The sequence below is a fragment of the Scyliorhinus canicula genome, chromosome 16 (genome assembly GCF_902713615.1).
Source record: "Scyliorhinus canicula chromosome 16, sScyCan1.1, whole genome shotgun sequence".
In the NCBI taxonomy this organism is placed as follows: domain Eukaryota; kingdom Metazoa; phylum Chordata; class Chondrichthyes; order Carcharhiniformes; family Scyliorhinidae; genus Scyliorhinus; species Scyliorhinus canicula.
Window position 1 is genome coordinate 66,434,296 of NC_052161.1, and position 12,946 is coordinate 66,447,241.

Consider the following 12,946-nt stretch of genomic DNA (forward strand, 5'->3'; position numbering starts at 1 on the left):
GTATCTAGTTTGAACTTAATGGGGCAGTTGTTTCCATTCAGCTTCAGCGTCAATGGCATGGATTGACTTTCGAAGTGTTCTGTGCAGAGGTTTCAAACTTGGTGATGATTCCCACTTAGAATGGTCTATCCAGGTATTCCTCATCTGGATCCATTGCACTACCTTGATCAGACTCATCCGTTTGAAATTCCACACTTCTGATGCGACTCTGCTTTAAGAGAGGTCTTTGATTTCTGAATTGAGGTGCAGATCTGTACTGGGCAGCATAATTATTAAGTTTCCTGCAGTTAAGACAGAGTTTGTCGGTTGCAGGGCCTGTTTTTCTGAAGTGGGTGGGTCCAGAAATTGTGCACATCATCGCCTTGATGTTCTATGCATCTTCGCGCATATGCGATGCGGTTTTCGGCCGTTTCGTACCTTCACTCATGATGCGCCTGCGCGGAGCGGTTCACGGGCATTTCGTACTTTTTCTTGTACTGCGCATGTGCAGGGCCTGAATTCGCCCATGCAACATGGCTGCCTTCAGAAACATGGAGGTGCTGCAATCGGGAGATGGCTTGGACACACTCTCGAGGGAGGTTTTTTCACCATGTTCAGTGCTCTTGTACTGTAGGTAGCGATTTTCTGAGTGTTCATGTACTGTGCATGTTTATATGGCGCTTTCTAAGTCATGTGAGCTTTAGTAGTTGCTCTCTGAGAATCAGAGTAGATTCCAAAAACTATCTGGTGCAGGATTCTCCGACCCCCCGCCGCGTCGGAGAATCCCCAGGGAGCTGCACGAACCCCAACCTCCCCGCCCCGATACCGGCTGCCGTATTGTCCAGCGCCGGTTATCAGGCGGGGGCGGGGTTCACGCCAAGCCCATCGGCGGCCATTGTCAGCAACCCCCCGGCAATTCTCCAGGCCCCAATGGGCCGAGCGGACGTTTGCTTCTGGCCTGTCCGGCCAGCGTGGATTAGACAAGGTCCCACAAGGCGGGACTAGGTAGGTATGTCGGCTGGGGCGGACCTCAGCTGGGGCGCGGGGGGATCCAACCCCGGGGGGAGGACCCCCACGGTGGCCTAGCCCGCGATCGGGGCCCACCGATCTGTGGGCGGGCCTGTGCCATGGAGGCACTTCTTCCTTCCGCACTGGCCCTTGTAGGTCTCCGGCGGGGAGAAGACACCCCCCTGCGCATGCGGCAAAATATGCCGGCGGCTCCGCACATGTGCGGGATCACGCCGGCCTCTTGGCGCATGCGCGGACTCACGCAGCCCCTTCGGCACTGGCTGGCATGGCGCCAACCCCTCCGGCGTCCACCTAGGTGGAGGTGTGGAGAATTCCGCTATCTCCGGTCGGACCTAGGCCGGAGTGGTTTGCGCCGTTTTTGATGCCGACATCGAGCCGATTGCGGAGAATCTGCTTCCGGTCTCTGATCATCGCGTCAGTTATTGCACCAAAGTTACAAGGTTGGGCTCGCAGTCTGAGGTTCGTGAAAAAACTGTTGAAGGATTCATCTGTTCCTTGCGTCTTTTTAAAAAAAATATAGCGTTCAAAGATTTCATTTTCCTGGACCTCGCAATGGCTATCAAATTTCTTAAGGATGGTTTCATACTTATTTTTGTCCTGCCCATTTGTATAGTTAAACGAGTTGTAGATCTCTAACATGTGATCACCAGCAGTAGGCAATAAGAAAGCTATTTTCCAAGCAGCGGTCGCGTTTGTTGAATCAGACGCTTCAACATACAGTTGGAATTTTTGTTTGAACAAGCGGCAGTTAACGCTAAGGTTCCTGTTGGTCCTGAGGTGATGAGGAGCTTGTGGTTTGTCCATCGTGCCTGGATTTGACAGGATTGTTCTGGATGCTTCTGTTGTCGAATTGCTGTTTTGATTGTTTCCCTAAACTTATTGAATTTATCTTGGTAGATGCAGCAGCCAAGACCGGCACCATGTTATGTTATGCTGTTTGAATAACATAAGTTGCTACTGACCATAGACGACATTGAAAGACACTCCAGTCCTTGAAGTCAGTTGAAAGTATTTATTCAATAACAACAACTAAATAAATGAGTTTGACGCTCTGCTGATCTAACTCTAGTAACTCAGTGATAATGACTAACTGTACAACTGGGATGTAGGCCACATGTGTGGTGATCACAAGGTAACCAGATGCAATACAACTGAGCAAACACTAGAGGGGGCACGGGAGAGCCATATAAATAGACGGGGACAGGAAGTGAGCAGACACTTCACTAAGGGCAGAACTTGGAGCAACACAGATACAAGACAGACGCCAGCTAGGAACACTGAAGGTAGCCGTAGGTAGAGCTCTGAAGAGTGAACGAACTTACAATAAAGCATCTTCTCCACATTTGAGACTACGAGCTTTATTAAGACACGAGTAACAACACATACTCAAAAGATGAAGACAGAAACAGCTTACAAACGTTACTAAACAAATTTGAAGAGTACTGTGTGAAATTTGAACAGCAAGACATACTCAGAGTCCAAACTGCACAGAGACTGAGTGATGCAAAACTTAAAAAATCACGAAAAGAACAAGAAATCGCGAATGAAAAGTACAGATCAAAAAGAAGAAATAACAAGAATTTCTCACAAAGCCAAAATGCTGAAACCCAGTCCAAATCGGGAAGAGAAGGTAACTTATAACTTTTAGAAATCCAGTCCAGATGGGAAAGAAAAATCGCTGAAATCCGCGAAAAAATGGCGTCGGAGCACATTTTGCAGTCTCCGGTAAGCAAAGAACTACAAATTGCGTCTGCGCATGCGCCGGAACCGGAAGCCGCGCATGCGCAGTTTAAAAAATATCGCGGTGCCGATCGTTATGCGCATGCGCAAGCCGCGCATGCGCAGTCAAAAAAAGTTTTGGTCGCGGGTCGTAATGCGCATGCGCACGCCGCGCATGCGCAATGGAAACAAAACCGCACAGTGAAGGAGGAAGGCCGATTTGCGCATGCGCAATGCATTCCTGCGCGTGACGTCATGACGTCTGAGCATCCCGACCACGCCCACTTAAAAGGGAAATGCCCGAAAATTGCAAACAAGACACTTAAAGTGGTAAACACAAATTTTCTTGCCTCAGAACACAGAAAAACGCCTGAACTTAAACCAACAGCTAAAAACAACTTGCACAACACCCTGAAAAAAGCATTCTGCACCACCCAAAGTGAAGAGAACAAAAAGAATTCCGAAACAACAAAAGATGATTTGTTTTTCAAAGATTACCTCTCAGACATGGCTGAGTCAGTCGGATATGCTTATCACAGCATCAGCGACACGGTCGCAAAGCACAACACGAACCAACTCGTGGTAGATGAATCCAACCAAGATGATTTGGTTTTCAAAGAACACTACTCAGACATGGCTGAGTCAGTCGGATATGCTTATCATAGCATCAGCGACACGGTCGCAAAGCACAACACCAACCAACTCGTAGATGAATCCAACCAAGATGATTTGGTTTTCAAAGAACACTACTCAGACATGGCTGAGTCAGTCGGATATGCTTATCACAGCATCAGCGACACGGTCGCAAAGTCCAACACGAATCAACTCGTGGTAGAAGAATCCAACCAGGATGATTTGGTTTTCGAAGAATACTACTCAGACACAGCTGAGTCAGTCGGATATGCTTATCACAGCATCAGCGACACGGTCGCAAAGTTCAACACAAATCAACTCGTGGTAGAAGAAGCCAATGAAGATGAAATGGGTATCAAAGAATACTACTCAGACATGGAGGAGTTATTTGGACATGCTGATCACAGCATCAGCGACACCGTTGCAAAGCTCAACACGACTCTACTCATGGTAGATGAATCCAACACCATGATGCCATGGCAGCTCGTCGATACATTGGATGACAGCAATACCCTAGACGAAGACGACGCCACACAGAGAGCACAGGAAGACTCCACAGAGCGAGCGATGACAGGCTCCACAGTGCGAGTGATGAAAGACTCCAAAAGGGATGCAAGCAAACACTCCCTGGCGAACACCATGCATGAACAAGACCATGAAGGTAAACCCGCTGTATCTGACCAACCGCAAGCAGACTATGAACGTCTACCAAGCTCACAGGAACAAGAAGAAGACAACGTACATCTAACCACTGACACCATGCATGCGCAAGACCATGAAGGTCAACCTGCCATATCTGAGCAACCACAAGCAGACTATGAAAGTCTAACAAGCTCACATGAACACGAAGAAGACAATGCACCTCTACCCACTGCATGCGAAGACAGTGACAAGGTGATCACACTCGACGTACAGGATCACAGCGAGACTGACAGTTCTCAGCTTGTCTGTACCGAAGCACAGAGCGAAAACAGTAACAAGGTGATCGCACTCGACGTACAGGATCACAGCGAGACTGACAGTTCTCAGCTTGTCTGTACAGAAGCACAGAGTCGGGCCACCCAACAGTCCAGAGAGACAACGCCGAAAGCAACCATACAGATTCTGACTCCAGAAGAGGAGCACCTGGAGTCCAGAGAGACCAAGCAAAAAGAAACCATGCAGATTTTGACTCCAGAAGAGGAGCACCTGGAGTCCAGTGAGACAACATCAACAGAAATCATGAAGATTTCAACTCCAAAAGCGGAGCACCAAGAGTCTAGAGAGACCACGTCAAGTGAAATCATGCAGATTTGGACTCCAGAAGAGGAGCGCCAGAAGTCCACAGACACCACGTCAATTGTAATCATGGAGGTTTTGACTCCAGAAGAGGAGCGCCAAGAATCCAGAGACACCGCGTCAAATGGAATCGCGAAGAATTTGACTCCGGAAGAGGAGCACCAAGAAAGCAAAGATGAGGAATCCAATTCTCCACAAATGATTGATGTCACCTGCACCGATGCAACATCAGATCATTCGCACCACTCTCGAGACGAAATGCTCAATGACTCAAATTATCCACTCGGGACACGAATAGAGTATAACAAGAAAAACAACAGTCCAAAGAAGCACAGCAGAAACGGGACAAACAACAGCAAGAACAAAAGCAACATGAAGCGCGACAAGACCAACAACAATAGCAAGAAGCACAGCAGAAATGAGAACGACAACAGAAAGAACAAAAGCAACATGAAGCGCGACAAGACCATCAACAAAGTCAGGCACAAAGATAGCGACAATGACAAAGACAGAAACGACAAAAACAGCAACACGAACGGCAACGAAAACAACAAAGTCAGGAACAACGACAGTGCCAACACCAAAGACAGAAACGACAAAAACAGCAACAAGTACGGCAACGAAAACAACAAAAACAGGAACGACAGAAACAACAGCAATGAAACAACGACTTGTACACAATGGTACTACTCGGCACATGAAGGACAATGCCACAGCTCACTGCAAAACGATGACAAGACTACAAACATGTCATGGGATGACAACGAATCGCACAAACTCACGTCTGCTCCAGAACGAGCAAGCACACCAGCATCCAAGGCGGATGAGACAATAAATCAACACCACAAGCACAGAAAAAAAAGTCCATGCCAGTCAACATCAGTGAGGGGACCATGCAAACACCGCGGGATGATGCAGGTGGGTACTTAAAATAACAAGGAACACCAACAACATTCACAGCGGACTTGCAATATCAATATCACCACGTCATCAACAACAAAAAGAAAAAAAAAAAAGCTCTGAACAAATTCATCAAGTTTGGACTCATAAATGTTTTTATTAAGATTGGACATATAACTACATTGGCTTTGTACAATATGCAATAGCACCATCACCTGCATAGATACGCATATCATAAGTAACTGTTTTCTATAAATTTCTTTAACGATGTACAGCAAATATGTCAAGAGAAAAAGGGGGATGTGGTAATCGTAGATTTACTAGATACAAAAACAATAGCAAACACCAGAGGGAGAGCTATAAATACACCGGGACAGGATGTACAATTTTCTTTAACGATGTACAGAAAATATGTAAAGAGAAAAAGGGGGATGTGGTGATCACAAGTTAACCAGATGCAATACAACTGAGCAAACACTAGAGGGGGCACGGGAGAGCCATATAAATAGACGGGGACAGGAAGTGAGCAGACACTTCACTAAGGGCAGAACTTGGAGCAACACAGATACAAGACAGACGCCAGCTAGGAACACTGAAGGTAGCCGTAGGTAGAGCTCTGAAGAGTGAACGAACTTACAATAAAGCATCTTCTCCACATTTGAGACTACGAGCTTTATTAAGACACGAGTAACAACACAACATGTGGTGACCCAGCCTGAGATCTAAACTATTCTGGTGCTAATCCTACAGTCCCTGCCAGGAGTGAGAGGGAGGGTTTAGTGTGTGTCTGGTTTTATAATGAGTTGTGTAGTGCCCTCTAGTGGTCGTGCCACAGCCGGGTGTTCTGATTAACCTCTTAGTTTAATGTCAGTCTACATATCATTACACACACTTCATATTTTTTCCATCACGGTGGAGCTGAACTCGCTGGCCAGAACGGCTCCTAAGAGATCGAGCCACCATTTTGAAAGGGTGCCCGATCTCTAAGTGAGCTTGAGGGTTCACCAACACCACCAACCCCCCCTCCCCCCACCACCCAGGAGCAATGTCACACTCCACACACATAGGTACTACCCCACACCTTCCCCAAGTACGGATACCCTGTATGGGGTTGCTGATGACCCCCCTTAATTGTCAGAAAATAATATTTTCTCATTCCAGTGCTGTCAATTTATGCAGAGCCAGCCATAAAGTCTGTGATAAGTACAGTGCTTCGACTTCAAGCTGTAAAGGCTGTTTACTTTCCACAAGAGTGATATTATTTGATTTCCAACTGAATCATTCAGTCTAGTAACAACTACTTGATAACCTCAAAATCCAAGTCATTTTCTACTTTCAAAATATTGTCCAAGGAGTCTCAAAATGTACAATTATATTCTGGTAAGGTGGCGCAGTGGTTAGCACTGGGACTACAGCGCAGAGGACCCAGGTTCGAATCCCGGCCCTGGATCACTGTCCGTATGGAGTTTGCACATTCTCCCCGTGTCTGTGTGGGTTTCACCCCCACAACCCAAAAGATGTGCTGGTTAGGTGGATTGGCCATGCTAAATTGTCCCTAAATTTGGAAAAAAATAATAATTAGTACTCTAAATTTAAAAAAAAAAAATTATATTCTGGTAGAGCCATTACCCTGCATCATCAAATTCATCTGAAACTTGAAAATTCATCGAAGGTCTACAAAAAGGCAATGTTTACCAGTAAACGTCATGAGTACTTATACACAATTAATTCTATTGTAATCAAACTATTTGTAAAATAAATATCCCGATCTACTTTTTTCCTTGTTAACTCAAATGAATCACCATCTTTGGAGAAATAAAATCCCACTGCAGAAGAACGAATTTGATTCCCCTCAGGTTTAACTCATTCCATGTTGTCCAGAGCTCATTTCATTGTTAGGGTCCTCGTGTGTAAACCCAGCAGGTTCCCTGTTTTCCCTTTACTTTCATTTTTGCTATTACAATTTTGATCCATGAATGTGCAATTGACCTGTGATTTTAATGCAGCCTGTATCTTTAACTCAGGAAAGCCATGACCTGTCGCTTTAAATTCGGCAACAAGGACCTGGAAGGCATCAGTGATTACTCAGGTTGACTGGCTTGGCTGGTGGCCAATGAATGAGCCAAATAGGCTGTATTCTGCCTGGTCACTGCTGGTGTTAGGATATTGTCTCTCTGGAAAGTTCTGCTGTGCTGTTCTATGTTCAGAGGCATGAGGTTCTATTTTACTTTCATTTTGAATTCTGGCAGCAGAGGTGAAGGACCCAGCTGAATCCTCTCCAGAAAGAAATGACTGTGAAGCCTCTTCATGAAAAGATCTAGCCAACTCTTTCTGTCCAATAAGCTTCTGAGTGTTTGATTCCCGGAAACAGGGCATGGAGGAGAACCCAATAGCTGAGAGAAAGTCTAAGGAAACAAAGGCCGGGATTCCCCGACCCAGCGCCGGGTGGGAGAATCTGGGGGTGGGGTGGGCAACACGAGAATCGCGCCCCGCGCTGGCGTCCCCATTCTCCGGTGCCGATTCTCAGGCGCCCACGGGATTCCTGCCACGCCAGTCGGGGGCTGTTGACAGTAGCCCTCCCCCGGCGATTCTTCGAGCCCCAATGGGCCGAGTGGCCAACGGGTTTGGCTGTGTCCTGCCGGCGTAGGTTACTCAGGTCCCACATGACGGGACCTGGAAAGTGAGTATGCGGGGGCCGTCCTGGAGGGGAGGGGGGGGGGGTGATCCAACCCTGAGGTTGGCCCCCACGGTGGCCTGGCCCGCGATCGGGGCCTACCGATCCACGGACAGGCTGGTTCCGTGGGGGCCTATTTTACTTTTTGCCAGACCCCTGTAGGGCTCCGCCATGTTGCCTAGGGGCTGGCGTGGAGAAGAGAACCCCTGCGCATGCGTGGAATCACGGCGGCCGTTCCGCGCATGCACGAACTCACACGAGCCGTTCTGCACTGGCTTTAGCTGCGGGGACCACTCCAGCGCCAACCTAGTCTCCTAGGAAGGGGCAAAATCCTCACTTTTGGGAACTGTTGACGCCGGAGTAGTTGGCGGCAGTTTTCATTCTGGTGTGGGGACATAGCCCCATTATTAGACAATAACACCCCAAGTCTCTGTCTCTCCAGGAAAGGTGTGTGTTTAATGTTTTAGCAAACTGCAGGAAAACATGTGTGGGTGCAAAATTAGAGATTTTAAACATCACTCATATTGTGAAGACTGTGCACTGAAGAACTCATCAACTGAAACACAGACTTTTATCTTTTGACCTGTACCTTGTTATTTTCACCCCTTCCACCCCATCTATGTTTGTCTGTCTTATAATAATAATCTTTATTGTCACATGTAGGCTTACATTAACACTGCAATGAAGTTACTGTGAAAAGCCCCTAGTCACCACATTCCAGCGCCAGTTCCGGTACACAGAGGGAGAATTCAGAATGTCCAAAAGCACGTCTTTCGGGACTTGTGGGAGGAAACCGGAGCACCCGGAGGAAACCCACGCAGACACAGGGAGAATGTGCAGACTCTACACAGACTGTGACCCAAAACGGGAATTGAACCTGGGACCTTGGAGCTGTGAAGCAACAGTGCTACCCACTGTGCTACCGTGCCGACCAGTTGTGTGTGTGGGTAGAGGGTGGGACAGTTAAAGGGGGGTAGTAGGTTAGCTTGTCATTATTCCATTGTGATTACTACATATTTCATCTTTATTTCTATTGTAAAGAAACATTAATTGTGCTTTAATTTATAAACTTGGTGACTGTAAATTATTGGGCAGCCAAAGATTTTGGGAACTTTATATGAATTATTGTTTAATTCTCTTGTGTTGGGACTCTGAGGCGTGTGTAACTCCATTCTGAGTTACAATTTATTGTTCAATCAAATAGTGTTAGACCACATTGATGTTACATTGCTGTTATATCACTATCACTTATTTATCAACTCAATTATACTGTGATACCTACAACATGTCAAGGTTTTTAAAAAAACTTTATTTTAATGAAAGAAGCAGAGGGGAAAATTATGCAGGTATCACATTAGGATTGACTTTTCATTAATTTATTAGTTCCCATTATAAATCAACATGATGTATTTTGTGAAAAAAATACTCTTAATTTGGAAGACTAAAATGTTGTAGGCTAATGGAAGATCACAATAATTCTTAATGCTAATTACATGTGTACGTTTATGGTGTCCCACTGTCATCTCAGCTTATGTTCACTCTTAGTTGACACCAATACAATACAGTGCAGAATATAGAACATTAAAAATTATGTTATTCAGAATTAACCCTGAAAGGGACGGAAACACACAGTGAGAGATGCTTCCAAAGTCTCCTTATACTCTTAGCATTTTCCAGTATTAATACAACTAGCTGTATGATTGATTTGTTTGACTCAAAAATAAAACTTAAACACATACGTAGCTTAATTCAGTTTTGTAACTCAAAGCATAGGCAAATATAACCATGAATTCTAATTACAGGAATCTTGCAAGATGTGCCATCCAACTAGTTAATTTACTGCATTTTCCCTACCTTAATAGTTACCTAACAAAATAATTTATATTAAAATTAGCTAGTTTGGTGAACTCAAATTATATTTTGTAACTTAAAAATATTAGATTTTTATTAAAAGGTCTAAATGATCTGAAAAACAGAATTAGGTTTGATGAAATGTAAAGATGAAGTATTTCTGACAACTAAGAGTTGTAATCTCAATGGTTTTATTAAAAGGATGGTGTCTTCAATTAGCTACTCAGCATTATAGACAGATGTATTAATCAGATGTTTATGCATTTGATAAACAACACATCATTAGAAATTCTTATGGAACCACTGACCCTGAATTTTAAGTGACCTTTTGATACCTTTGTTAAACGACAGCAAAAACATTAATTTGCTTAAACTTTGAGTAGTCATTAACGTGAAGCTCCTCAGTAAGACAAAACACTATCCTATGCATTATTGGTAAACTCAGCCACGCACAACGAAGAGCTCTTGATGCGAGGATCAACACTGAGAAAACTTCCAGATTGTTAAACCAAAATGTTGACTGTGGTCAAAGAACATTAATGCACTATTGACAGAAAGAAAGACTTTAAATCAATTCTTTAACATTTAACTACCTTTATACAGATTACAAAAGGTAGTTAAAGGCAGCCACTGTTACGTGCATTATTTCCATTTGCTAATATCAAAAGTAAATGCTGTTTACTTTTCTTGATTGTTTTTTCCGAATTCAGAAAATGTAAATGTTTTAGAGTTTTGAAAGTCTTTAATACAGTGTGGAAACAATGCAGATAAGATCCAAACCATGAACAAAAATGAATGGCAAGACATTGCAAAATGCCAAAGATTACATTTTTCATCTACTCCTTTTGCTATGCAAATAGGTTTCATTGTTGGTCCTAGCCAGTGACTTCTACAACAAAATATGCAGTGCTGACCTATAAAACAGAATAACAATGACAACCTATGGATCCTCCACATGAAAATAACAGACTAAAAGTAAGAGTTTCACCACGAATGCCGCGTTGCATTATGCTTGCACGACTATTCTGCAGACAGTCTTAAATTACAATTATTCAGTGCCACCAGGCTACTTACAGGTAATACCAGATTGTGTTCCTGAAACACGAGTGCCAGAATGTATTATTTTATTTTCCTCGTCTCCATGACAAGCACTTGTTTAAGACAGGTGAACACCAGGGACAGCTCCAAAAGATAACATTACTCTAGCAGCAGGCATCCTCTGCTGCAGAAATTTGATAACAACCAGTATAATAGTCGCCAGGGTGATTATTTTTTTCAGTGTTACAGTCCAATAACAGAATATCATGCAAACAACAATCTTATTAAAATTACCACTTTTGTGTTTAAACATCACTGCTTTTGTGAGAAAATTTAGGTATAGATAGGTGCAATACACTTTAATCTGGATCAATTGTAGGATAAAGAAAAATGATTTGTTTGAAAAATAAAATATGTTTTCTTTAAGTTACTTCGGTATCATGTTGAACTATTTCTACTTTAAATGCCCCTTGACACTTTTAGGGATTATAATATTTGTGCTGATCGAGTTTGAGGAAAGATTAGACAGATGGAAAAATGATTCTATTAAAAACAAACATGAGCACGTCATGGTCTGTTTGATGGCAATGATCTCACACAAAGTAATGAAACACTATTGTGGATAGTATTGCATGTTATGTTCTGCAAGAATCAGTTGAATTACCCTTCTGCTGTCTCAATGTTTAAATTAATTGCAGTGACAATTCAATATCATTTGAAAAAAAAAGTCCTCAGTGGATAAAGCAGTATAATATATATATCATATGAAAACTTAAAGTTCATCAATATTAGTCATTTTGAATAGAACAAATGGAATGCTCTGAAGGTCAAAAGCTGCATGTGTCTCACAAAAGTTTTTTAAAAATCTGTTATCTTTTAATTCAAGGTATTGCAAATACCTTTTATTGCAATAGTTTGCAGCCACTAACATGAGTATATTTAATATTATTGAAAACCTACTACTTAATAGACACTTGGCTACTAACACAAATTTTGTTTTTCACTGCAAGAATCCACTTTTGAATCATACCAGTGCAGCAACATTTATTCTTATTAATTACTTACCAGAATCCACCTTCATACTTAACACAATTCTCAGTTCCTTAGCATTGATAATACTTACTGGAGTAAATACCTTGAACTTCAATGTGTTCTTTGCTAACACGTAGCCATTCCAACAGATAAGACACTAGCATTCAATATCATGATATCCACAGCTTTCTTTGCTACCATTGTCTCCAAAATAACCACAAAACCTCCGTCTGCTGAGGAGTCACATTCAAATTCTTTCAGTGATCAAGCAGCCAGTTATTGATCTGAGCAAATTTTCTTCTGTCCTCTACATGCAGCTCCATTTTACGATCCAGGTCTTCACTGAACCTGTGACAATTAGTTTCCCAGACTTCACAGCAAATGCTGAAGACAGCTAAGAAGGTTTAAGCAGACCCCGGCAAGTCCTTCATATAAATTAACACCAGGTGTCAGAACTCAGTGAACACTCTTCTATTCAGATGATTACTGGGTTGTCCAGTGCTCTCTCACTCTCTGAATGTTTTATGCTTGCTTGCACAGTCCATTTCAATACTTTTCTACCACGTATATAGACTGGTAATCGCGTGACTGGAATTTGTTAACAATCTTAGCTGACACCAAAGCAGTAATCTCATTAAAGCCTCTGAACACATAAGGTAAATCCAGGTAAACCTTCACCAGCATAAATGTAATTAGTCTGTGAAGTGCAATTTAAAAGCTTAAATTAATGCTTTTCACACTTTGCCTTATTTGACAAGAACTACATTAAAACATATTTGAGGACAGCAAAGATAATTTATTTTTCTAATGTAA

At 43.1% G+C, this 12,946-nt stretch overlaps 1 protein-coding gene across 13 annotated transcripts in view; it reads right to left on the minus strand.

Annotated features, from left to right (window-relative positions):
- The window catches only part of pcdh15b (protocadherin-related 15b), a 1,980,039-nt gene that overhangs the window by 1,162,546 nt on the left and 804,547 nt on the right, over nt 1–12,946 (minus strand). For 6 of the 13 annotated variants that reach the window (XM_038773422.1, XM_038773420.1, XM_038773421.1 and 3 more), the window contains exon 1: nt 12,225–12,716. The exons of 3 other annotated variants lie outside the window; for them this stretch is intronic. The gene's annotated coding sequence lies outside the window, so the exon portion shown is untranslated. Of the gene's footprint in view, nt 1–12,224; nt 12,719–12,946 lie in introns of those variants that run through there. 4 more of the 13 variants (XM_038773429.1, XM_038773427.1, XM_038773426.1 and 1 more) reach the window with 1 other exon arrangement.